The sequence below is a fragment of the Rana temporaria genome, chromosome 4 (genome assembly GCF_905171775.1).
Source record: "Rana temporaria chromosome 4, aRanTem1.1, whole genome shotgun sequence".
NCBI classification, from domain to species: Eukaryota; Metazoa; Chordata; class Amphibia; order Anura; family Ranidae; genus Rana; species Rana temporaria.
Genome location: NC_053492.1, coordinates 419,142,469 through 419,168,854, shown reverse-complemented (window position 1 = coordinate 419,168,854; position 26,386 = coordinate 419,142,469). Strand labels below are relative to the sequence as shown.

Here is a 26,386-nt window from a genome sequence, read left to right as displayed (position 1 = left end):
TTTCTGAATGGCGCATGCACTGTTCGTGAAAAAATCCCAGTGCGCATGCTACTGTAGAAATTACGCCGCAAAGCCTCATTGGTATCGACGTGAACATAACTTACGCAAAGCCCTATTCGCGAACGACTTACGCAAACAACGTAAAATTTTCAAAGCAACGTCCATACTTAACATTAGCTACGCCTCATATAGTAGGGGTAACTTTACGCCGAAAGAAACCTAACGTTAACGACGTAAAAAAAATGCGCCGGCGGGACGTACGTTTCTAAATTGGCGTAAATACCTATTTAGCATATTCCTCGCATAACTATACGGAAGCGCCACCTAGCGGCCAGCGTGATAATGCAGCCTAAGATACGACGGTGTAAGACACTGTAAGACTCCTATCTGAATCCGGCCCACTGTGTATAATTAAAGGGTTAGTAAAGAAAAAAAAAAAAGAGTGACCCCGATCCACATCTTCTGGGGTCCCTTGGCGGCTGTCTCTAGTCCTCCCCGCAAGTACTGACCACAGTCATGTGAGAGAGCTCGCATGGTGGTGAGTAATTGCGGGCGCGCTCCCATGATACAAGGAGTGGCCATAGCCGCTCACTGTATCACTCGGCCCCGCCCCTCGGCGCGCCGCGTCACTGGATGGGATTGACAGCAGCGCCAGCCAATGGCTGCGCTGCTCTCAATCCATCCGCTCTAGCCAATCAGCGGCCAGGCTGAGCGGCGAAGAGGATCTCGGGCCCGAGTGCGGGACTTTCGAGGGGTCAGGTAAGTATAACGGGGGCTCGGGGGGGGGGGGGGCCGGCAGCATCAGATGTTTTTCACCTTAAAGCGGTGGTTCACCCTAAAAAACAAGTTTCTACCATGAAATCCAGCATACTAGTGTGAGCTACAGTATGCCTTTATTTTTATTTTTTTGCGCCGTACTCACAGTTTAATCCCGTAGTTAAGTTTCAGACTCCCCGCGGGGAGTAGGCGTTCCTATGCAGAGGGGAACATGATTGACGGCCGGCTATGGCGCGTCACGCTTCCCGAAAATAGCCGGGGTAGGACTCGGCTCTTCACGGCGCTATACGGCGCCTGCGCACAGACTAGGAGCTGACTGCGCAGGCACTGTGAAGAGCCAAGTCCTATTTCGGCTATTTTCGGGAAGCGTGACGCGCCATAGCCGGCCGTCAATCATGTTCCCCTCTGCATAGGAACGCCTACTCCCCGCGGGGAGTCTGAAACTTAACTACGGGATTACACAGTGAGTACGGCACAAAAAAATAAAATAAAGGCATACTGTAGCTCGCGCTAGTATGCTGGATGGCATGGTAGAATATTTTTTTTTTTTTTTAGGGTGAACCCCCGCTTTAATGCATAGATTGCATTAAGGTGAAAAAATGTTTTACTTTACAACTCCTGACATTTTTTTTAAATTTAAGTGATTGTAAACGATCACCTTGTAAAACAACCCATTCAGTTTAAAATAGCATTGAAAGGCAAAACATTTGTGTATAGAAACAGTAGTCCCCCAGTTAGGATGTGCCGTAATGTATTAGCACACTGACTTTGGGGTTGATTTACTAAAACTGGAGATTGAAAAATCGGGAGCAGCTTTGCATAGAAACCAATCAGCTTCCAGGTTTTTATTGTCAAAGCTTAATTGAACAAGCTGAAGTTAGAAGCTGATTGGCTGCCATGCACAGCTGCACCATATTTTTTACTCTCCAGTTTTAGTTAATCAACCCCTATTACCTGTCATAATGTGCCCTCCAGCGCTGTACTGTCACTGATCCCAAGGGTCCCAGGGGTGTTTCGTCTTCTCCCAGCTTTCTTTCTGGGTTCCATCTGTTTGGCCCCTTGAATGGCCAGGATGTGATGATGGGCTGCTGCTCTCAGGCACATCTCTGGATCAAGACCGGCTAAGGTAAGTATAAGTGGGAGCTGGGGGGTTGGGGCAAATCCTGTGCACAGAAGCTTTTTTATTCTTAATGCAGAGAATGTATTAAACGCTTACGGACCAGCCGCTGCAGTTATACTGCGGCAGGTTGGCTCCGCTGCACGAACCGTCGTAGTTGTACATCGGTCGCTTTAAGTGGGCTAGCAAGCACACGCATGCCCGCTGCATCGCAAAGGTACCAATGTTTGTGACCGGTGGTCACAATGACCGCCGGCCGTGATGACCTCAGGCCGCGAGCAATCGCAGGCACGAGAGGCAGAACAGAGATGTGTGTGTGTAAACACAAATCCCTGTTCTGTGAGCTGAGGAAAGAAAAATTGTGAGTTCCTAAAAGCTGGGAACCACGATCTGTAATTTCCGCTAGGTCAGTCCCATCCCTCTACAGTTAGAACACACATTAGGGAACACAATTAACCCCTTGATCGCCCCCAGTATTAACCCCTTCCCTGCCAGTGAAATTTTTACAGTAATCAGTGCATTTTTATAGCACTGATCGCTGTATTAGTGCTAATGGTCCCAAAAATGTGTCAAAAGTGTCCAATGTGTCCGCCATAATTTTACAGTCCCGATAAAAATCGCAGATCGCCGCCATACCTAGTAAAAAAATAATAATAAAAATGCTATAAATCGATCCCCTATTTTGTAGACACTATGGCCCTGATTCACAAAGCACTTTCGCCGACGTATCTCGAGATACGCTGCGTAAGTGTAACTATGCGCCGTCGTATCTGTGCGCCGTGCCCATAAAAATAGGCTTCCGACGTAACTTACCTACGCCGTAGTATCGTGGGCGCATATTTACGCTGGGCGCATTTGACGCTCTTATTGATTTTCTATGCACATATGCAAATGAGGGAGATACGCCGGTTCACGAACGTACTTGCGCCCGGCGTATAATATACGCGTTTTGCGTAAGTCGTACGTCCGGCATAAAGTTATTCCCCATATAGGAGGCGCAACCCATGCAAAGGTATGGACCAGGGAACACAAGCCGTCGTATCTTTTGTCGTTTACGCTGTATGTGAATATGACTAGGCGTAGGTTACGTTCACGTAGTAGGCAGTGATCCGGCGTATCTTAGGGAGTAGTTCCGACGTGATTCTGAGCATGCGCACTGGGATGCGGCCACGGGACGGCGCATGCGCCGTTCCTTTTAAGTACTTCTATGGCGCTTGCACCATCATTTGCATGGTCACGCCTCATTAGCATGGCTCAAGCCCACTTCCACCTACGCTGGCTTACGCCGAGGAAACCCAGCATATCTTTAGGAGCGAGTGGGAGCGAGTGCTTTGTGAATCCAGTGCTTGCCTCTGTGCGCTGCGTCGGCGTAGCGCAGGGATCCTCAAACTACGGCCCTCCAGCTGTTGTAGAACTACACATCCCATGAGGCATTGTAACACACTGACATTCACAGACATGAATAGGCATGATGGGAATTGTAGTTCCTGAACAACTGGAGGGCCGTAGTTTGAAGACCCCTGGCGTAGCGTGTATTAGATACGCTACGCCCGCATAAATATGCGCCGATGTATGTGAATCCGGGCCTTTTACTTTTGCGCAAACCAATCAATATACGCTTATTGCGATTTTTATTACCAAAAATATGTAGAAGAATACATATCGGCATAAACTGAGAAAAAATTCGCTTTTTTAAAAAAAAATCCACTGCATGTGCAGAGCCCGCCAGGAAGTCGGCACCGCGCTGCGCTAATCACAGGCAGGGAGACATTATCCCGATGCTCGGCTGCAGAGATCGGGAAATGTCTCCCTGCCTGTGATTAGCACAGCGCGGTGCCGACTTCCTGGCGGGCTCTGCACATGGACTGTGCGAACACGCCGGAGCTCATCCTTACTCGGTAGTGATCAGGGAGCTCGCAAAACATTCCATTTTATGTGCATTCTTATTAGTGCCTCCACCACCATATATACAGGCCGCTCACCTCAAACTGTAGACCTCGGAGCTAACAGATAGGTCAATCAAGTATTTCCCACAAGGGTGAAAGAATGCCTCTAAGGGATCCAAGGATCGAAATCCAGCCCCTTCACAGCAGTAGCAGGATGACATAAACAGTAGATAGGAATGTGGTGACCTGCGTCAAAGTACCCCATTATCATTTGGTCCTTACTATCCAAAGAATGGAAGATCCTGCTTCATAGTCTGTCTCAGGAGGGAGCAAGAGAGGGTGGCTACATTCCTACAGTGAGACCATAGAGAACTAACACAGTCATCCTCTACAAAAAGTCGGATCTTAGCAGCAAAAAGAAGGAATTTGAAGGAGGCTGAGAGCAATATAAATAAGGTACTTTTTTTGAGTTAAAGAAGAATTATAGTCAAAGCTTTTTAACATTTTGGATAATTAATGGAGGGTTATAATCCCTGTAGGGTTTATTTTTACTCCATTGGGGAGATTTACCTTCACTCCCTGTCCCATAGCCAAAACAGGAAGCGAGAGGAATCCCTTGCATCCCCCAGTTCACCAGAACTAGAAGATATAAATTGGATGATTTCCCCTCTATTACTTTTCGAGGAACAACTCAACACTTTCAATGATAATGATGATAGAGAGGGTGTATCTCCTTAAAGAGGAAGTAAACCCTCTCGTCCAAAAAAAAAAAAAAAAAAGACAACCTGCAAGACAAAGGCATAATGAGCTAGTATACATAGCATACTAGCTCATTATGAATTACTTACCTGAGATCGAAGCTTCCGCAGCGGCCCTCTTTTGCCTCCTCCAACGCCGCCATGATACCCGGAGTGACTTCAGGGTATCGCTGCTCCGGCACTGTGACTGGCCGGAGCAGCGATGACGTAACTCTCGTGCATGATTACCGCTAGAAGCGGCACGCTCTGCGCATGCGCCCAATGTTTACGGCGAATGCGCAGTAGACATCGGTGCCGCTATTTTTTGCAAATATCTCCTAAACCTTTTAGGTTTGGGAGATATTTCTTTCACCTACAGGTAAGCCTTAATCTAGGCTTACCTGTAGCTTAAAGTGGTTGTAATGGGTTTTCAACCACTTTAACGGGGGCATAAACAGCAATAAAACAGACAGGTGTTCTATAATTCTTCTCCACTCCATCCAAAACGAAAAAAAAAAAGTTCTTATACTTTAAGAATCCATACTTGAATAGATTTTTTTTTTTAAACCAGAGTTTAGTGTCAATGTTTTGGCTAGAGATTTACTTTTAACTTTACAGATTTACCGCTATATTGTCTCGCTGGTTCCCAAGCCCTACTCCATAGAAGCCGCGGTTTCCATGCACTGCACTGATGGTGGCCAAAAAGCCTGAAACTGCTGTGTGCAGTGTGGAATAAATGGCTGTATGTGCCCTCTACACCAATGGTTCTGGACTAGACCTGGCTACTTAGGGCCAGATCCACATACATTTGGATCGGCGCAGCGTATCAGAGATACACTATGCCGCCGTACCTTACCTGGCGTATATTCGAATCCTCAGCGAGTTTGCGCCGTAAGTTACGGCGGCGTAGTGTATTTCTGGCGGCGGATTTGAAATTGGGCGGGTTGGGGGCGGGTTTCATTTAAATGAAGCGCGTCCCCGCGCTGAATGAACTGCGCATGCGTAGTCCAGAAATTTCCCGCCGTGCTTTGCGCGAAATGACGTAATTTTTTTAACTTAGACGTGAGTTACGTCCATCCCTATTCACGGACGACTTACGCAAAAAAAAAAAAAATTAAATTTTGACGCAGGAACGACGGCCATACTTAACATGGCAAGTCTATCTATACGCCACAAAATACCAGCTTTAACTATACGCCGGAAAAAGCCGACTACAGACGACGTTAGAAAATGCCGTACGTTCGTGGATCGTCGTAATTCGCTAATTTGCATACCCGACGCGGAAAACGACGCAAACTCCACCCAGCGGGCGCCAAAGTATTGCATCTAAGATCCGAAGGTGTACAAAGCCGTACGCCTGTCGGATCTTACCCAAATGCCGTCGTATCTTGGTTTGAGGATTCAAACGAAAGATACGACGCGGGAAATTTGAAAGTACACCGGCGTAGCAGTAGATACGCCGGCGTACTTCGTCTGTGGATCTGGCCCTTAGGGTGCAAAGCATGGATCTGCCCATTGTTCTGAAATTATGAATAATCCTCTTACTTATGGGATATGTGATGGAATGAGACGTATGAGCCCCTTCTGTTCTAAGAAGGCTTTACTGTGCTACGTATTAAATTGTTTGGAGGAATTTTAGATTCCTTAAGTGCCTGCTCACCATATTGTGTATTGTTGTAGCATCTAGTTTTGTGGATTAGAAGACATAGCTAATCTTGAAGACCATAGATAGCCCAGATCCTCTACTGCATCAACACTATTAGGAACTCGTTTCCTCGTTATCTCCTCATTGGTATTCAGAATGTAACCATTCTAGAACATTTGAATTACGGCCAATAAGCCCAAAGCCAAAACTCCAGCTTCTTAAAGTTAGCACCAGTGCAAATAATACTATTAAAGCCATTGAATCCGCTTAAATAGATTTGATATAAAGTATTCATAAAGAAGTTAATGCAGATTGCAGCTCTGACACTTCAGGAACTTTTCCAAACTCGAGTCAGATTTCCTTAATGAATCTTCTATTGCAGTTTCCTTGGGAATCGGATTGCACAAGCTGGCGGCTAGCTGGACAGGTACCAGCGGTAACGATTTCTTGGCCGGCTTCTCAACATATTTGAGCGGTGCCCTTACAGGGATCCCTTTGTTTGTGGCATGGTTTTTGTATCCTTTGCTCAGGGCTGCCAGCATGCCAGATAATTAGGAATCAGTCAGACTACTTTTCAGGCAATTAAACTACTGCGGAGTGGTAAAATTATTATCCAGGTTAGCTTTAATTATTTTAATTCTTTATTCAAATGCATTGGATAGTTTGATTTGTCCTTAGAGTGGCCTTACCTAGCGCTAAAGGCAGATTGTGAAGATGATATGGGAAATTTAGACGTGATACCAGAGTCGCACAAGCGGTGTAAGCGACTGATTTAAATGAAAGCAAGACTCCAGAATAAGCAAATATTGTCTAAATACAAGAACCATATGTATTCTTATTGAATCTCGGTGTGCTTTGTGTATTTCTTCCAGATCTGTGCAGTAATCCAGTGTGAAACTTTCCCTCTGTGCAGGAGCTTCCTGTAATAAAGACCGGTCACTGCTGCTCTCTCTCCTTGTGCAGGGTCAGGGTGACTGGCAGGGCCGGCCCTACCATGAGACCCAGTGGTACCACGGGTCCCGAGCGGCACTTTCAGGGGGGCGGCAAACTGCCGTCCATGAGCAGTGGCAGAACTGCCGCCCGCAAGCCAGCCTGTCCGCTGCTTATTCCACAGTGAGGGAGCCAGGCGCCGCTGCTGTTAGGTGGCAGGAGCGGCCTGGGACAGGCAGAGTACAGCCACTACTTTATTGCCTATCACATCGAATAGAGAAAAGGTTACTACTAAGGGCAGTGACAAGGCGGACTTTTAAGGCAACACAGGGACATAAGGTTTAGAAAAATATAATTTTTTATTTACAAAAATACAATAAAATACAAAAAAAAATACAGAATATACGTTCACATGCAAAAATTCCTTTTCGTCTACACGTTTCGCCTTTTGGCTTCCTCAGGACGAGGTTAGGAGAATTTGACTGTAAGATATTACTTATTTCATTAATCGAAATGATCGTTAGCCATCCAATTGCACCGGGGACATTAAATGTCGCAAGTGTGCCAGTGGTATGCAGCTTATAGGAGAGCTCAGTACAGCCGAGCAGAGAAGAATTCCTCTAAATGACATCAGACCCATATATAGTCCGTCGACAGGGATAGGATCTAGCAGGTAGCCAAAACAAACAAAGCCGGGACCAGAAGGGCAGGGGGCGAGACCAGGATGGGAAATATATCCAAAGTGGGCAGCCACACTGCAGTATCCGTTATAGGACAAACCAGCAGGTTAAGGGTCTCTCAGATGAAAAGATGTCATATGTCCCGGGGGAATAGCCTGTGATTTAGCCCTGGGGAATTCTGGGCCCTTTAATAAAATATATATATATATAAAAAAAAAGAAAAAAGTAAAAAAAAAATATATAAATATAAGATTTTTTTTTTTTTTTTTTATAAAAAAGGGGGGTTGCCATCTGGGGCCCTGGGGACCTCTGTGCCCTTTACTTAAAAAAAAAAATATATAAACATTTTATTTTTTATAAAAAATTAATAAATAAAGGGGGGTTGCCATCCGGGGCCCTGGGGATGTCCGGGCCCCTGGGGACCTCTGGGCCCTTTACCTGTACAGCACAGTGATGACGTCACTGCTAGTTTTATAAAATAAATATCTGGGTTTGCAAAGGTCCTCACAAAGTGGATTTATAGCCTTGAGGATTCTTGTTTAACCCTTCGCACCTAAGGGAAAAACAAATGTTTATGCCTAAGCACAATCTTGCAACTTTGACATGTGATAGGACAAATTGGACTTTCATTTGGTGGTAAATGGTTATGGATATCTCCTGATTTATTTATTTTTTTTAATATAAAAGGAAAACTGTCCCAAAGTAGTAAAAAAATATATATTTTTTAAAATTTAGCTGTATATTTCTTCCTACTACCATACCCTTCCACCAAAAATACACTCAAATTAAATGCACCTGCTCCTGCTGATCGCATCAATACCACATATGTGTATGTTATTTGTTGTTTGCACCCATAGTACAGCCCAAAAACAATAGTGCACATTTTGCTTTTTTTTAACCTACCTAAAATACACTGTTACTAATAAAAAAAAAAATAGTGTGTCCAAAAAAATAAAAATAAAATACTGACTGCAACCTTTGACCCTGACCTTGACCTTTGCACCTGACCTTGACTTAAACACTAATCCTGGCTCTGACCTAGATCAAACCTTGATCTAGGTACAGTGGAACCTCGGATTATGAGCATAATCCGTTCCAGGAGAATGCTCGTAATCCAAAGCACTCGCATATCAAATTGCATATCAATCCCCATTGAAGTCAATGGAAACGAAAATAATTTGTTCCGCATTGACTTCAATGGCATGCAATCTCGCATGCGGCCAGAGGCGGGGGGCGCCGGAGAGCCTCGGAAATGCCCAAAAAGGCCCGAGGACAGTTCGGCTGACCTCGGCATATCCTCGGAAAGACTTTGTTGCCGAGATTTGCCAAGGTCAGCCGAGCTGTCCTCTGGCCTTTTCGTGTGTTTCCGAACGGCGCGGATCGGCTGAGGTGGGGGGCGCCCCCCCACCTCAGGCCAAATGCAGTACTGCACACCGCTTTGGCCTGAATCATGCTTGTTTCACAAGACAACACTCGCAAACCGAGGTCTGATTTTTGAAAATACAGTGCTCGTATTGCCAAAACGCTCGTTAACCACGTTACTCGCAATCCAAGGTTGCACTGTGTTTTTTTGTATTTATTTTATTATTACTTTTTTTTTTTCTTTTACACGCTTTTTTTCCTCTGCAAGGAGAGAGAGAGATACAATGGGGCTGATTTACCAAGCCTTTACTCCATGACTCATGGAGTAAAAGCAGGAGTAGCAGCCGTTTGGCCATTTACTAAAGAAATACGCTGCTAGTGCAGTGTATTTCCCTAGTTACTAATGTGCTCCGTGCGCCCAGGAGAGGGTGCATTGTGCACCAGTACAGACCTGGCGCACGGCACATTAAACTGTAAATTGCGGGGGTTTGGGCGGGAGTTTATTAGGGGGGGAGGTGGGGGGATGCAGGGGAAGTGAAGTGACATGTGTTTTGAAGTGTTTGGCGGGCCGAATTGAAAGGGAAAGTGTTTTTTGAAAACAGATCCCCGTACGCTTGCACAGTGCGCCTGAACCTCGGGAGGTTCATTTGCATACTGGGCATGCGCAGAGAGAAAAGTCAGGGATTCCCGTGCGCCTTGTCAGTACGCCGTGAAAATCTTGGTAAATACCAAGCGGCGTACCCGTGATTGCGCTGCGTGACGCGGCGCACGGGAATCTCCGAGCTGTTTTCAGCCCTGAAGGGGAACTCGGCGCCAAATTTCAAACTTGAAATCGGCGCGGGTCCCCCTTCAGGGCTACATTAGGCTCTTAGGCTTGGTCCGGAACGTGAGGGGTTAAACCCGCGCCGATTCGGCGCTGGGGTCCCCCCCAGATCCAAACCAAGCCCTCATCCCAAGCATGCAGTCTGGCCCGGACAGGAATGGGGGAGGGGACGAGCGAGCGGCCCCCCCCCCTCCTGAGCCGTACCAGACCGCATGCCCTCAACATGGGGGAGTGTGTGCTGTGGGGGAGGGGGGCACTGCCCCCCCACCCCACAGCACTCTTGCCCCCATGTCGATAGGGACAAGAGCCTCTTCCCGACAACCCTTGCCATTGGTTGTCGGGGTATGCGGGCGGGGCTAATCGGAATCTGCGAGCTCCCTTTAATAAGGGGGCCCCCAGATGCCGGCCCCCCACCCTATGTGAATGAGTATGGGGTACATCGTACCTCTACCCATTCACATGGGGGAAATGTAAAGTAAAAAAAACACACCACACAGAATAAAATATTTTATTAATCTGCTCCGGAGCCCCCCCTTTCTTCTTTAGCTCTCTTAGAAGGGGGGGTTTCTTCTCTCCCGATCTTCCGCCGGGACCCTGGGCTTCGGTGATTTCTGCCGGGGGAGGGCGCCATCCCTCGGTCCTCTCCGGAGCCTTCCGCCGGATGCCCCCACCCCATTTAAGCTCTTTTTCATTAGGGAGGGGCATCCGGACTTCGGGGTCTTCTGCCGGGGGATGGCGCCTATCCCCCGGTCTTTCCGGTGCCTTCCGCCAGGGTTCCGGTCTTCCTGGTCTTCTGCCGGGGGTGCGCCAACTCCCCGGTCTTTTCTCTGCTCCCTCTTCTGCCTGGCTCCCCCGCGGAGCCAGGGCTTTCTTCCGTCTTCTTTCTTCTCTCTTCCTTCTTCTGCCTGTCTCCTCCGGGAGCACAGGGCTTGTCTGCGCTGTCCTCTCCCTTCTCTTCCATTGGATGTTGACACGACGAGGTTCCGCACTGACGGTGGCATTGCCCTATATAAGTCCATGCCCACTGCTCAGACGGCATTCCAGCGCCGGACCTCGTCGTGTCAACATCGAATGGAAGAGAAGGGAGAAGACAGCGGAGACAAGCCCTGTGCTCCGCGGAGGAGACAGGCAGAAGCGGAAGGCATCGCAGAAGCCCGGAGAGTGGCGCCCTCCGGCGGAAGACACCGTACAAGCCCGGGACCCTCCCCCAAAGGCAGGAGCCTCCCTGGTGAAGGGGGTCCCGGTGAATTACGTCGCTGAAGACGGGGGTGGGGTGCCAGTGCACCCCCCCCGCAGAAACCGTCGTGGAAGCCCGGGACCCTCCCCCAAAGGCAGGAGCCTCCCTGGTGAAGGGGGTCCCGGTGAATTACGTCGCTGAAGACGGGGGTGGGGTGCCAGTGCACCCCCCCCGCAGAAACCGTCGTGGAAGCCCGGGACCCTCCCCCAAAGGCAGGAGCCTCCCTGGTGAAGGGGGTCCCGGTGAATTACGTCGCTGAAGACGGGGGTGGGGTGCCAGTGCACCCCCCCCGCAGAAACCGTCGTGGAAGCCCGGGACCCTCCCCCAAAGGCAGGAGCCTCCCTGGTGAAGGGGGTCCCGGTGAATTACGTCGCTGAAGACGGGGGAGGGGTGCCAGTGCACCCCCCCCCCCCGCAGAAACCGTCGTAGTAGCCCGGGACCCTCCCCCAAAGGCAGGAGCCTCACTGGTGAAGGGGGTTCCGGCAGAAGATGGCGAAGCCCGGGGCCTAATGGGGTGGTGGTGGGGGGCCCCGGCAGAAGACCCCCGGCTGACTAATAAATTAATTTATTCATGTGTGGTGTATTATTTTTTTCCATTTTTTCCCCCAGGTGAATGGGTAGGGGTACAATGTACCCCCATACTCATTCACATAGGGTGGGGGGCCGGAATCTGGGGACCCCTTTATTAAAGGGTCTCTCAGATTCTGATAAGCCCTCCGCCCGCATACCCCGACAACCAACGGCTAGGGTTGTCGGGAAGAGGCTCTTGTCCCTATCGACATGGGGACAAGAGTGCTTTGGGGTGGGGGGGCAGTGCCCCCCTCCCCCACAGCACACACTCCCCCATGTTGAGGGCATGTGGTCTGGTATGGCTCAGGAGGGAGGGGGGCGCTCGCTCGTCCCCACCCCCATTCCTGTCTGACCAGACTGCGTGCCTGGGATAATGGCTTGGTTTGGATCTTGGGGGGGACCCCACGCTATTTTTTTTTGCGCGGGTTTAACCCCTTATGTTCCAGACCAAGCCTAAGAGCCTGGTATGCACCTGGAGGGAACCCACCTTATTTTTTTGGGGGGGGTCTGGAGTTCCCCTTCATGAACAGCGATCTGTCATTTACACATGTCAGTCCCACCCCCCCCCCTACAGTTAGAACACACCCAGGGAACATATTTAACCCCTCCCTCGCACCTAGTGTTAACCCCTTCCCTGCCAGTGGCATTTTTAGAGTAAGCAATGCATTTTTTACAGCACTGATCGCTAGAAAAATGCCAATGGTTCCAAAAAAGTGTTCGATGTGTCCGCCATAATGTCGCAGTACCGATAAAAATCGCTGATCGCCCCAATAACTAGTTAAAACAAAAAAAAACAATATTTTGTAGACGCTATAACTTTTGCAAAAACCAAACACTAAACGCTATTTGCGATTTTTTGGAACCAAAAAGATGTAGAATACGTATCGGCCTAAACTGAGGGTTTTTTTAGTTTTTACAATATATATTTTTGGGGATATTTATTATAGCAAAAAGTAAAAATAATTTTTACATATGTGGGCGGGACTTACGCAAGTCCCGCCCACATATATAAACATCGTTCAAACCACACATGTGAGGTATTGACGCGTGCCTTAGAGCGAGAGCAATACTTTTACCACTAGACCTTCTTTGTAACTATAAACTGGTAACCTGGAAAAAAAAATAAAAGGTCGCCTATGGGGATATTCACGGAATTCATTTTGGCCCCATTGCAGGAGTGTTTCCAATAGTAAAGCGTGACATGTAAGGTATCTATTTACTCAGTGTAACATCATCTTTCACATTATCCCCAAAAATTGGGCTCACTTTTGTGTTTTGTTAATTTTTAACCACTTGAGCCCGGACCATATTTCTGGTCAATGACCGGGCAAGTTTTTGTGATTCGGCACGGCGTCGCTTTAACTGACAATTGCGCAGTCGTGCGACGTGGCTCCCAAACAAAATTGGCAACCTTTTTTTTCCCACAAATAGATTATTAAATGTGCGTGTTTACTTCTGTCTTTAACACCTCCCCTTCAGGCTGGAAAGCATCAGATCAGGGGAAACAAAAAAAAAAAAAGCTCTCATTCCATTGCAGCTTGGTTCCTACATGTGTGATGAACTGAGCATGCTCAAACACTTAGAAAAAAAATATCCTTTCTTTTTAAAAGGTGAAAAACACTCATTGGATGCTCATAGAGCGTGGTTTGGGTTAATTGCAGGTGTGCCCAATTACAAGCTCACCCAAACTAGAGACTGCAATTTGGTCATGTGATTTCAATTGCTTCATTACTAGCACTGTTATAAAAAGCTTGGATCGATCAGTCCTCAGCTGCCCTCAGAAGGGGCAGGCTGGCAGAAATGCTGTTGCTAAACACAAATGTGGTTTGTTGCTTTTTGCCAATGGTTTTGGTTTATTTTTAAATGATGTTCACTTTGATGTATTTGTCTATGTGGCCTTATTTTATGAAAAATGTGTAAAGCTATGGTTGTTTAGAATTTTGAAATGTATTTTTGTTTGTTTGTCTTTTTTGCTTTCCTTGTTTTGTTGACCAATAAAAATTACTTTAAAATTGTTAAGTTTGTCTTTTGTTACTTTTTCATGCTACATATGTTGACAGCTGCAGCTGAACTAGGTTAGGGCCTAACAAATTATGTGTGATTTTTGTCTAAGCTTCTTTCCTGGTGTGTAATCATGAAATGTTTGCCATGTTTATTCTCCCTGACTTTAAAGACAAAAACTGGTAAGTATTTTATTTTTTCTGCAGTGGTCCTCGGCCCTCAAGTACCCCCGACAGGACATGTTTTGTGGATTTCTCTTATCAAGAATTGCTGTCCAGACTGTATTTTAAAGCACATGTGCAAGATGAAGGAAAACCTGCAAACATGGCCTGTGGGGGGGGTTTGCTATTGGTGGACAGGCTTGACGTGCTGATTTACAGCACTGTGCTTAAATCTAGCGCAAGGCAATCCTATTCAAATTGTGGGTGTTTGAGGGAAGCCAAGTGAGTGTTAGAACCCCTGCTTTGTGTTTTTTATTTTTGTGTTGAGCTTTGTGTCCCTTTTCTTAAAATTGGCTTCACTTCCTGTCACACAGCTGAACAGGAAGTGAGGTTAAAACCCTACCAGTGTCATTTCTTGGGGACACAGGTCAATCTAACTAGTGTCCCCATTAAGCAAATTGCACTCCAGCACTGCTGTGTACACCCCAAATCATGGGTCTTCAAACTACGGCCCTCCAGTTGTTCAGGAACTACAATTCCCATCATGCCTAGTCATGTCTGTGAATGTCAGTGCATTACAAGGCCTCATGGGATGTGTAGTTCTAAAACAGCTGGAGGGCCGTAGTTTGAGGATCCCTGCCCAAAATGATTATTTAGTTTGGGGTTTAGTAAAGGCAAAGCCACTCTGCAGTACAAGCATAGTTGCTGAAAATCAGAGAGGAAGCACTGATGGTTTTAACATCCAATCCTGTAGAAGCAAAGTTGTTTTGTTTTCTTTCTTCCTTGCTTTGCACTTGTAGTGCAAAGTGGATTTGCCTTTAGTCAATGGACCCCAAAGTCCAAGATCCCTAATAATTTGGGGTGTACACAGCAAAATGCTAGAGTGCAATTTACATAATGGGAAACTATTTAGATTGATCTGTGTCCCCAAGAAAAGATATTAGTAAGGTTTTACCCTCACTTCCTGTTTGGCTATGTGACAGGAAGTGAATGAATTAGAAAGGGTGAAGACACCTCACAAATGTTGTCACTATCAGGGGTGCAGACATCCCCAAAAAAATGAGCAGATAATACTTATTTGCAAATTAATAATTTTTTAGTTAACATTGGGTGGGGGTGCTCTAACACACACATTCCTACATATTAGCAACGCTGTATCCTGGCCTATTGGCATGGTTATATTTTCTTAGGGCTCTCAATAAAACTCTATGAAATTTGTGCTTAAACTAGAACCAGGGGCGGACTGACAACTCATGGGGCCCCTGGGCAATAGAAGATTATGGGGCCCCTCTGGCTTACAGATGACCACCACGCCAGGAGGTAGTGCAGAGGCGGGCAGCTAAAATCTTGGGATATTCACATTAAAAGCATGTCATTTTCGGACATATCGGGGACAGATCTAAAAAAAACACAGATTTTTACATACTGTCCCTGGTTTTACTGAGCCTGGCAACCCGGATGGGGCCCCCTAGTGGCATGGGGCCCTCGGGCAGTGCCCGAGTGACTCAATGGTCAGTCCGCCCCTGACAAGAACTATAATCAACAAGTTTTATTTTCTTTAATTTTGGATAGAGTGAGGGAGGGTTATAGGCCCTGTCAGTTTATTTTGTATTATCTGTGTCCAATTGGGGAGATTTGCCTTCACTTCCTGCCCCATAGCCAAACAGGAAGTGAGAGAAAAACGATGCAAATTAACCACTTCCCGCCCAGCCTATGGCCGATTTACGTCCGGGAAGTGGTTACACAATCCTGACAGGACGTCCTGCAGGATTTCATGCCGCACGCGCCTGTGGGGGCACGCAGCGCGGCGATCGGTGATGCGGGGTGTCAGTCTAACACCCTGCATCTCCGATCTCGGTAAAGAGTCTCTCACGGAGACGGAGACTCTTTACCACGTGATCAGCCGTGTCCAATCACGGCTGATCACGATGTAAACAGGAAGAGCCATCGATGGCTCTTCCTCACTCGCGTCTGACAGACGCGAGTATAGGAGAGCCGATCGGCGCCTCTCCTGACAGGGGGCGTTCGCGCTGATTGTTTATCAGCGCAGCCCCCCCTCGGATCACCACACTGGACCACCAGGGTGTGCAAAAACAAAAAAAATATAGAACAAAAAAACAAAAAGCATTAAAAAATAAGAAAAAAGATGCCAATCAGTGCCCACAAATGGGCACTGACTGGGAAAATCAGTGCCACCCCACAGTGTCCATCAGTGCCACCCCACAGTGCCCATCCATGCACAGTGCCCACCTATCAGTGCCCACCTGTGCCACCCATAAGTATCCATCAGTGCCACCCATAAGTGCCGCCCATCTGTGCCGCCCATGAGTGCCCATCAGTGCCGCCTATGAGTGCCCATCAGTGCCGCATAGCAGCGCCGCCAATCAATGCCACCTCATCTGTGCCCGTCAGTACTACCTCATCGATGTCCATCAGTGCCATCTCATCGGTGCCCATCAGTGCCGCCATATCAGTGCCCGTAATTGAAAGAGAAAAACTTATTTACAAAAAAATTAACCTTAAAAAATAAAAACGTTTTTTTGTTTCAAAATTTGCAGTCTTTTTTTAGTTGTTGCGCACAAAAAAATAACCCAGAGGTGATCAAATAACAACAAAAGAAAGCTCTATTTGTGGGGAAAAAAGGACGCCAATTTTGTTTGGGTACAGTGTTGTATGACCGCGCAATTGCCATTCAAAGTGCGACAGTGTTGAAAGCTGAAAATTGGCTTGGGCGGGAAGGTGCGTAAGTGCCTGGTATGGAAGTGGTTAAGGGAATCCAGTGCCCCCCCAGAACTAGTGTGTGGGTCCCCTGAAAATTACTGGGCGGGGTTATACAAAAACAGGGTGTGACCTTGACAGGAAGGGGTGGGTCATTTTTCTATTAGGAGGTGCAGATATGTAGTCAGGCCTAGGGCAGAACCAAACCTAAATATACTACTGCATATTAGGGCTTATTTAGACCGGATCCAATTTACAGCGTGTTTTTATATTGTGGGAGGAAACCCACGCAGGCACAGGGAGAACATGCAAACTCCATGCAGATGCTGTCACGGGCGGGATTCGAACCAACGACTCTTTTGCTGCTAGGTCAAAGTGCTATACACTACACCACTGTGGTGAACGAACATGATTGCAGCTGAAAGCATGAGATCTTTTATTTATTTTTTCAATACCATGCTTTCCAGCCGTATTGACCCCGCCTCTCACCATAAAGAGGACCTGTCACACACTAGTCCTATTACAAGGGATGTTTACATTCCTTGTAATAGGAAGAAAACTGATCTTTTTTTTTTTTTTTTTTATTTCAGTGTAAAAAATTATAAAACTAAATAAAAATAAATAAGAAAACCCATTAAAATTTTTTTAAAGCGCCCCGTCCCGACGAGCTCGCGCACAGAAGCAAACGCATACGCGAGTAGCGCCCGCATATGAAAACGGTATTCAAACCACACAAGTGAGGTATCGCCGCGATCGTTAGAGCGAGAGCAATAATTCTAGCCCTAGACCTACTCTGCAACTCAAAAAATGCAACCTGTAGAATTTTTTTAACGTCGCCTATCGAGATTTTTAAAGGGTAAAAGTTTGACGCCATGCCACGAGCGGGCGCAATTTTTAAGCGTGACATGTTGGGTATCATTTTACTCGGCGTAACATTATCTTTCACAATATATAAAAAAATTGGGCAAAATGTATTGTTGTCTTATTTTTTAATTCAAAAAAGTGATTTTTATCCAAAAAAAGTGCGCTTGTAAGACCGCTGCGCAAATACGGTGTGACAAAAAGTATTGCAATGACTGCCATTTTATTCCCTAGGATGTCTGCTAAAAAAAAATATATAATGTTTGGGGGTTCTGATTAATTTTCTAGCAAAAAAATTTTGATTTTCACATGAAGGAGAGAAGTGCCAGAATTAACCCGGTGGGCAAGTGGTTAAAGTACTCATGGCTATAAAGAATAGAGTCATTGCTCATTAAAAAAAAAAAAAAAAAAAAAGGGGGTCCCTCCAAATTAAATTACCAGGCCCTTCAGGTCTGGAATGGATATTAAGGGGAACCCCGCCGTAAAAAAGCCCCCAAAAAATGGCGTGGGGTCCCCCCAAATATCCATACCAGACCCTTCAGGTCTGGTGTGGATTTTAAGGGGAACTCCACCCCAAATTGAAAAAAAAATGGCGTGGAGTCCCCCTAAAAATCCACACCAGACCCTTATCCGAGCACGTTGACCTGGCCGGCCGCAGAAAAGAGGGGGGGACAGAGTGCGGCCCCCCCCCCTCTCCTGAACCGAACCAGGCCACATGCCCTCAACATGGGGAGGATGTCCCCATGTTGATGGGGACAAGGGTCTCATCCCCACAACCCTTGCCCGGTGGTTGTGGGGGTATGCGGGCGGGAGGCTTATCAGAATCTGGAAGACCCCTTTAACAAAGGGGACCCCCAGATCCTGGCCCCCCCCCTATGTGAAATGGTAATGGGGTACATTGTACCTCTACCATTTCACCCCAAAAAAAATGTCAAAGTGTTAAAAATGACAGTAGCCGGTTTTTGACAAATCTTTTAATAAAATCTTCTTTTCTTCTTTCCTTCGGGTTTCTTCCGCTGCTTCTATCTTCTCGTCCACATCTTGCCCGACGTCTTCTTCTATCTTCTCCGTCCGTCCTTCAGCCTTCTGGTCACGCATCTTGCCCGTTGTCTTGTCCTGTCTTCTTCTCCGTCCTTCCGCCAGCCTCCTCGCATCTTGTGTCTTCTCCGGTCTTCTTCTCGGTCCGCCAGCCTTCTCGTCCCCGGACTCAGCGTTTGAATTTGAATTGGGCCGTCGTGTTCCCGCTCCTGGGACCCGCCCCCCTCTGACGCCACAAGTAAACTCCTTAGAAGGTCATGTGCGTCAGAGGGGGGCGGGGTCACATGAGTGTGACACGGCGGGAACTTCTTCTCCGGGCGGCGCGATTGAAATTGAATTCCCCCGCTGTGTGACGCTCTGTGACCCCGCCCCCCTCTGACGCACATGACCTTCTAAGGAGTTTACTTGTGGCGTCAGAGGGGGGCGGGTCCCAGGAGCGGGAACACGACGGCCCAATTCAAATTCAAACGCTGAGTCCGGGGACGAGAAGGCTGGCGGACCGAGAAGAAGACCGGAGAAGACACAAGATGCGGGACCAGAAGGCTGAAGGACGGACGGAGAAGATAGAAGAAGACGTCGGGCAAGATGTGGACGAGAAGATAGAAGCAGCGGAAGAAACCCGAAGGAAAGAAGAAAAGAAGATTTTATTAAAAGATTTGTCAAAAACCGGCTACTGTCATTTTTAACACTTTGACATTTTTTTTGGGGTGAAATGGTAGAGGTACAATGTACCCCATTACCATTTCACATAGGGGGGGGGCCAGGATCTGGGGGTCCCCTTTGTTAAAGGGGTCTTCCAGATTCTGATAAGCCTCCCGCCCGCATACCCCCACAACCACCGGGCAAGGGTTGTGGGGATGAGACCCTTGTCCCCATCAACATGGGGACATCCTCCCCATGTTGAGGGCATGTGGCCTGGTGCGGTTCAGGAGAGGGGGGGGCCGCACTCTGTCCCCCCCTCTTTTCTGCGGCCGGCCAGGTCAACGTGCTCGGATAAGGGTCTGGTGTGGATTTTTAGGGGGACTCCACGCCATTTTTTTTTTCAATTTGGGGTGGAGTTCCCCTTAAAATCCACACCAGACCTGAAGGGCCTGGAATGGATATTTGCCGGGAACCGCACGTCTTTTTTTTTTTTGGTTTTTACGGCGGGGTTCCCCTTAATATCCATTCCAGACCTGAAGGGCCTGGTAATTTAATTTGGGGGAACCCCTACACATTTTCTTGTTTGTTTTATGAATGAATCCCTTTAGAATTGTCAGAGCCGACAATTCATTATAGCCGCGAGTGAATTTTTAAATGACTTTTTTCCTTCTGAATGTCACTTTGTGCAGGGGGAGTTCTAAGTGCGGGAAAAATGCGCTATTTCACATGCTGACATTACACCCCCCCTAGGTACGAAATTTAAAGGAATATTTCACTTTTATTGTTTCACTTTAAGAATTATTAATTTCACTGCTCCCGAAAAAACGGCCGTTTTAAAAAATAAAAAAAGCATTGATACATGTTCCCTGGGGCAGGACTGAGGTCCCCAAACACTTTTTAGGACAAAACTTGCAGATTAGCCTTTAAAATGGACACTTTTGATTTCTCCCATAGACTTCTATAGGGAGTTCAGCGCGGCTTTTCATATTAGTTTCAATGCGCCGGCTGCTGCGCTGGTTCATGCGCCCAATTAAGCCTCCACCCGGAGTACTAATTAACGCATGAACCAGCGCAGCGCACAGAGCATAGTAAATCAGGCCCAGTGTATCTCTCTTCTCCGTTCACATAGAGAAAACACAATGGTGAGCTTCACAGTGACTGATAACTGGGATAGCCAATCAGAGGCTATCAGAGCGATCAGGTGACCCGGAATCAGGAGTTCCGGGTCCCGTTTGTTAGTACAGGGCCCGGGGCTCACGGTGAGACCCTGATCTCTGTGCTGGGAGTGTGCCGTGCGCTTCCAGCTATTTTCACTTTTAATGATGATAGTAAACAGTACAAATAGAGAGGAAGAATCTCCCTAATGGGGGCACAGAGAGCAATATAAACTGACAGGTGTTCTAATCCTACTCCACTCTATCCACTCTAACATAAAAGTTTTCCCTTTAGTTATACTTTAAGCTTGTATGAGAATGTTGTAGCTTATGGGCATGTTTACAGCATGGTATGATCATGCAAGATTGATTTTTACTGCAAACCGCTACATGCATTGTATAGCTTGCTCTATAGGAAACCCTTTCCTCCATCTGTTTAGCAATTAATTGCTAGCGATATTAGTAGCACTCTTGAGCTTTGAAAAATCTTCTGCGTAATTCTGTCCTAATGAGGTGACAACCAGCCAATGGTTATATCTTTCAGTAGCAAGAACGTAAAAATCTGTGTAGCATAGGGTGACTGACCACGTGTCCCGGATTGCCCGGGACAGTCCCGCATTTTGCAGGTATGTCCCGGGCACCTTCATTCCAGGCCAATACAGTGTCCCGAAATGAAACTGACACAGCCACCCCCCAAGCCAAATGAATGCCCCCAAAAAACACTGCCACATCACCACTTTACTCACTGACAGTACTTGTCCTGCCCGGGAATGCCTAAAGGAGCACAGTCCCCGCCCCCTGCTTGTGATTGGAGAATTCATAAATACCCCTTTTGTGTCCAATCACTGTGTTGTGATTCGTTACTCCACATGCTGATTTTTGGGAAGGGGGTGGTCCCTGGTAGTTTGGAAATGTGGTCACCCTAGTGTAGCATAGCCCTTAGACTAAAGGGGTTTAAACCCTTAAATATACCCACTGAAGTGACTAGCCTCAGGGGATACGCAGAGAAGAAAAAAAATCCTATATAAGTTGTACCTTTATTCTACAGCCATCTCTCCTCTACAGCCATTCAAAGTATACAAGTTTACACAGCAGACCACTTATTCTCCCCGGAGTCTCTTAGCAGTGTTCTATTCCATTGTCCTCTCCCTACTGTCTCAAGTGCCTCTCTCTCAGGATCTCTTCTCTCCTCCTTGATGCACCCGAACCCCAGCCCAAGGCCACCCCCCCTTCCCCCCACACACACAGACTGGGGACCTGGGGAGCTCCCTGTGGGCCCCGTCAGCCTCCACACACTATCACTTTAGCTCTTCCACCCGACAACACTTCTCCAGCTGGACCGACCCTGGGTATTTTGGAGGCCTGCCCCCTGCCATTCTAAGTTGGGGATTGGTCAAGGCTCCTCAAACTACCCCAAGCAGCTTCACCTCTCCTCTCCCCCTCTCTTTCTAGCACCTTCTAGAAAGAAGAGGGAGTGACAGTGATGCTACCTGTGAGTCATCCAGCCCTGCCCTGAGCCACTCCCAGCCCAGAATCAAAACAAACAGGCCTAGCCACCAGCTAGGCCTGCCTAAATTGTCCTACTCTGCTAGAAAAATCCTCACTCTGGCACCTACCTAACTAAAGGGTGCTACATGTGATTAACCTAATAACCTAAAATCGGTTCTGATATCGCTGTTTCACTAACCTGACAGCTTATTATTCTTAATAGGAAACCTTCATTTTGTTTTCAAATATTAAAGATTATTACTACCAGCAAGAATGAGTCCTCACATTTAAAGAACCCCTGTCATTTCAGATCCATCATGGCAGCACCTGTTAGTGGGCATCCACTCACCTGCTGCCGCCACGTCCCTCACCTTGTTGTGTCACTGCCGCATCACCAGCCGTCCCATTAAAGTGAATGGGACTGATGGTGAGTCAGCAGCGGGGCAGTAATGACAGTTGCTCTTTAAAAATTATGATTTTAATCGAGTTGATTTGAATTAAGCCTTTATTACTAGTGATTTAAATTGTGATTTAAACCGACCTAATTTAAATCAAATCCACCCTGTTTTTTTATTAAAGCGGATGTCCGCTCAAAAAAAAATATTAAAAGCCAGCAGCTACAAATACTGCAGCTGCTGACTTTTAATATTAGGACACTTACCTGTCCTGGAGTCCAGTGTCGTCCGCAGCAGAGGACGAGCGATCGCTCGTCACCCTGCTGCTCCCCCCTCCATCCACGGTGAGGGAACCAGGAAGTGAAGCACTCCGGCTTCACTGCCCGGTACCCTACGGCGCATGCGCGAGTCGCGCTGCGCCCGCCGGCTCCCAGCACACAGCGGGGGACGGACGGGATGTCAGAAAAAAACAGTCTTTTGCCCGTGATGTGTGGCCGGGAAGTGGGTGCAAATACCTGTCTTTAGACAGGTATCTGCACCCCCCTCCCCATGAAAGGTGTCAAATGTGTCTGCATTCATAGATATTTTTAGCGCTGTACTTATTTTTATTTTAATCTGTCAGAAGTGACCAGTGCAGATAATAAAGGAAGGGAAGGACAGACAGAGATCACACTAGGAGCTTTGGATTGAGGCAAGTGCACCCTTTAGAAGGAAATGCTTTGTTCCTTTTTCATTTCAGAGGTTAAAGAGGAACTGCAGTCTGCTCACATCATTTGTAATAAAAACAAACATCTCATTCTGTACCAGCCATTTTAACTGTGGATAGCTGAAGCTGCTTCCTGGATTTACACAGACACACACAGAGGCACACCTCCAGCTCTGCAGGCCTGTAGCTATCATTGGTCCTCTTATGGCTCATCCACACTCCCTTCCTGGCAAACTCTCAGGAGAGCGAGAGAGAGCTGTGCATGATGTCATAAGCCTAGGCTTTTTAGCGGATAGGAAACAGAAAGTGGGCTGTATAAGGTATTTACTGGCAAAAAATAAATGTTTTACTGTCCAAAGTTAAAACAACAAGGGCAGAAGATTTAATAGATGGAAAAACGAAAAAGATTACTGAAGGTGATACACAAAGAAGAAACAAATCCTATATAAGTTGTACCTGTTTTCTGCAGCCATCTCTCCCCAGAAGACAGGGGGTGGGGATCTGATGTCACACACAGCACAGCATAGAGCAGGGAGCGGAGTGTAATCTGAGACCTGAGTGGAGTCAATGGACACACCTCCTCTTCATATTCTCATAGGAAAACTTACACAGCTAAGGCTGTCAATAACAAGCTGTGTGCTGGAACCTCCTTGCTATGTCACCTATGATTGCTTGTTGTTGGCATAACCTGTCAGAAGTGACCGATGCAGATAACAGAGGAAGGAAACAGCAGACAGAAATCACGCTAGAAGCTTAGGAATGAGGCAAGTGCACGCTAAAGAAGGATATGCTTTGTTCCTTTTTAATTTCAGAGGTTAAGGTCTCATTTAGACTTGTGGTTGAAGAGTTAAAAAAAAATGTGCAGTTGAGCTGCGTTTTTTGCCACCTGGCAACTGCCCCTGCTTAAACTGCAATAGGCAGTGGACAGCGGTGTTTACATGCCATGTGCTCAATGCGTCACTTCACGGTTGACCAGACATGTAGCGCTTGGTGGGCGGCATGCTCACAGAGCACTACACATTCAAGTCAATGGGGAAGCCCCCGTAAACGCCCTGCAATTGGATGCATTGCACACGATTGCAGAGCATTTTTTTGTGCAAAAATTTGGTTAAAACAGTCAACTGTTAATAGCCTCTGGAGTGGGATCTGAGTGCGGATCGATCTTCAGAGGCAAGGAAGATTTAGATGTATGCCTGCAGAAAACAGCACCCACCACTTCACCGTTCGGCGGTAGGGAACTGGTTAAAATCATTGTAAACCCTGACAGGTTGACTTTAAGGGTCTGTCGCCATCTCAGCTCCTGACGCTTTGCATAGCAGAATATGTGAAGAACAAGTCGGGCCGCTGCAGAGGAGAACATTATTACACACTCATATTCCTGGCACAATGTTGTCGTTGATCCACTTGCATGACCTTGGAAGACTTGTGCGGTGATTCTAAAATCACTGGAGTATGGTGTTACCCTTAGGTGAAATAACACGGAGCAGATGCTACTTGTAAAGTGTCAGCACATCCTGCAGATAATGGAACATTCCGCCATTCCGCCAGCGTGTAATTGACTCTGGAGCGGAAACAAATAGTCCTCTTCACCTTTGTAGTAAACTCAATGAGCTGTTACCAAATCTACAGGCAAATATTCTAAGCTGTAAACTTTCATCGGTTTTTCTGTAAGAGCTTTAATGAACCCGTAGATAGCGAACTCCTGTATACTCAACGGACGCATAACGCGGACGAAAAGTCTGATATTGATTAATGTCTGCAGTTCCACGGGGTTGCACCAGTTAAACAAATAACTTAAATGTTAAATTACCCAACACTGCCTTGGATTCCATTTCCACCATTTTTCTCTGTCTACCTGAGTGGAGAGTCTATAAATGGAGGAGGGGGGCCGACAGGACAGACATAGTCAGCACCCAATGTGTCAAGTCTCTCAACTTGTAATAACCCCCACCATGCCAGAAGATTACATACCTCCCAACTTTTTGAGATGGGAATGAGGGACACCTATCAGCAAAAGTATGCAGGCATAGGACACGCCCCCTTAGAGGAGAATTGTACAAAAAAAAACAAGATTGGTTAAACCCACAAGTGCTTTTTTTACCACTACTATTCCTTTATATTGGCTTTTGGAATTTACAAATGCAGCAATTTAGAGATCAAATTAAAGGTTTAGCGCTGAAAAACACTTTGTGAAAGATAAAAAGTGCATTTTATATACATCTATAATATATCAGAGCTCAGACCAACATGAGGGACAAATGAGGAGGAATGAGGGACAGAGGGACATTGCTCCAAATCAGGGACAGTCCCTCGAAATCAGGGACAGTTGGGAGCTATGAGATTATAGAAGTAGAGGTGGGTGGGGATGAGAGCATAGAGGATTTCAACTAATACACCCTCTATCAGCACAAGGCACACTTCACATTGGTTGTAAATACAGTCCCTTGTGCTGATTAAAAAAAGAAAGAAAGAAAGTTAGGCCACTTTCAGACTAATGCCACGTACACATGATCGGACATTCCGACAACAAAACTGTGGATTTTCTTCTGACTGAATGTTGGCTCAAACTTGTCTTGCATACACACGGTCACACAAATGTTGTCAGAAATTCCGACCGTGACGTACAACACTACAACGAGCAGAGAAAAATAAAGTTCAATGATTCCGAGCATGCGTAGGATTTTTGTGCATCGGAATTGTATACACAGGATCGGAATTTCCGACAAGAACTTTTGTTTTTGGAAAAATTGAGAACCTGATCTCAAACATTTGTTGTTGGAAATTCCGGCAGCAAATGTCCGATGGAGCCGACCAAAAGCTCACATCGAACATTTGTTGTCGGAAATTCCGATCGTGTGCTCGAAAATGATTTAGACCCCAGAGAATAAATTGATGGGTTTTTCAATTTTTGATGTCACGCAGCATTTGCACAGCGGTTTTTCAAATGCAGGTTTAATGCAATAAAAAACACAATACATAACCCAGTTTTTTGTAAAATATAAAAGATGATGTTACGATGAGTAAATAGAAACCAAACATGTCACGCTATAAAATTGCGCATTGCCTGTGCAACAGCGACAAACTACGTAAATTTTACTATCAATAGGCGACTCTTTAAAAGCCTTTACAGGTTACCACTTTAGATTTACAGATGAGGTCTAGTGCTAGAATTACTGTCCATGATCTGACTTTCACGGTGATACCTCACATGTGTGGGACGAACGCTGTTTGCGTGCCTGCAGGACGGATGTTCACATTCGCCTTTGCGCAGAGGGGGACATGGAGAATTTTTTTTTTCTATTAATTTATTTTTAGTTTTTAGTTTTGAAACTTGTGCTTTAATTGTTTTTTTTTTTTTTCCCAAGAGAATTATGAGAATTGAGTTTATAAAAATTATGAGAATTTAAAAAAGAAGTAAACCCTTATTATAGGCTTACCTGTAGGTAAAAGTGGTCTGT

At 46.5% G+C, this 26,386-nt stretch overlaps 1 protein-coding gene across 1 annotated transcript in view; it reads left to right on the top strand.

Annotated features, from left to right (window-relative positions):
* GALNT14 (polypeptide N-acetylgalactosaminyltransferase 14) overlaps positions 1 to 26,386 on the top strand; it is a 657,875-nt gene that overhangs the window by 108,785 nt on the left and 522,704 nt on the right. The gene's annotated exons all lie outside the window — the stretch shown is intronic.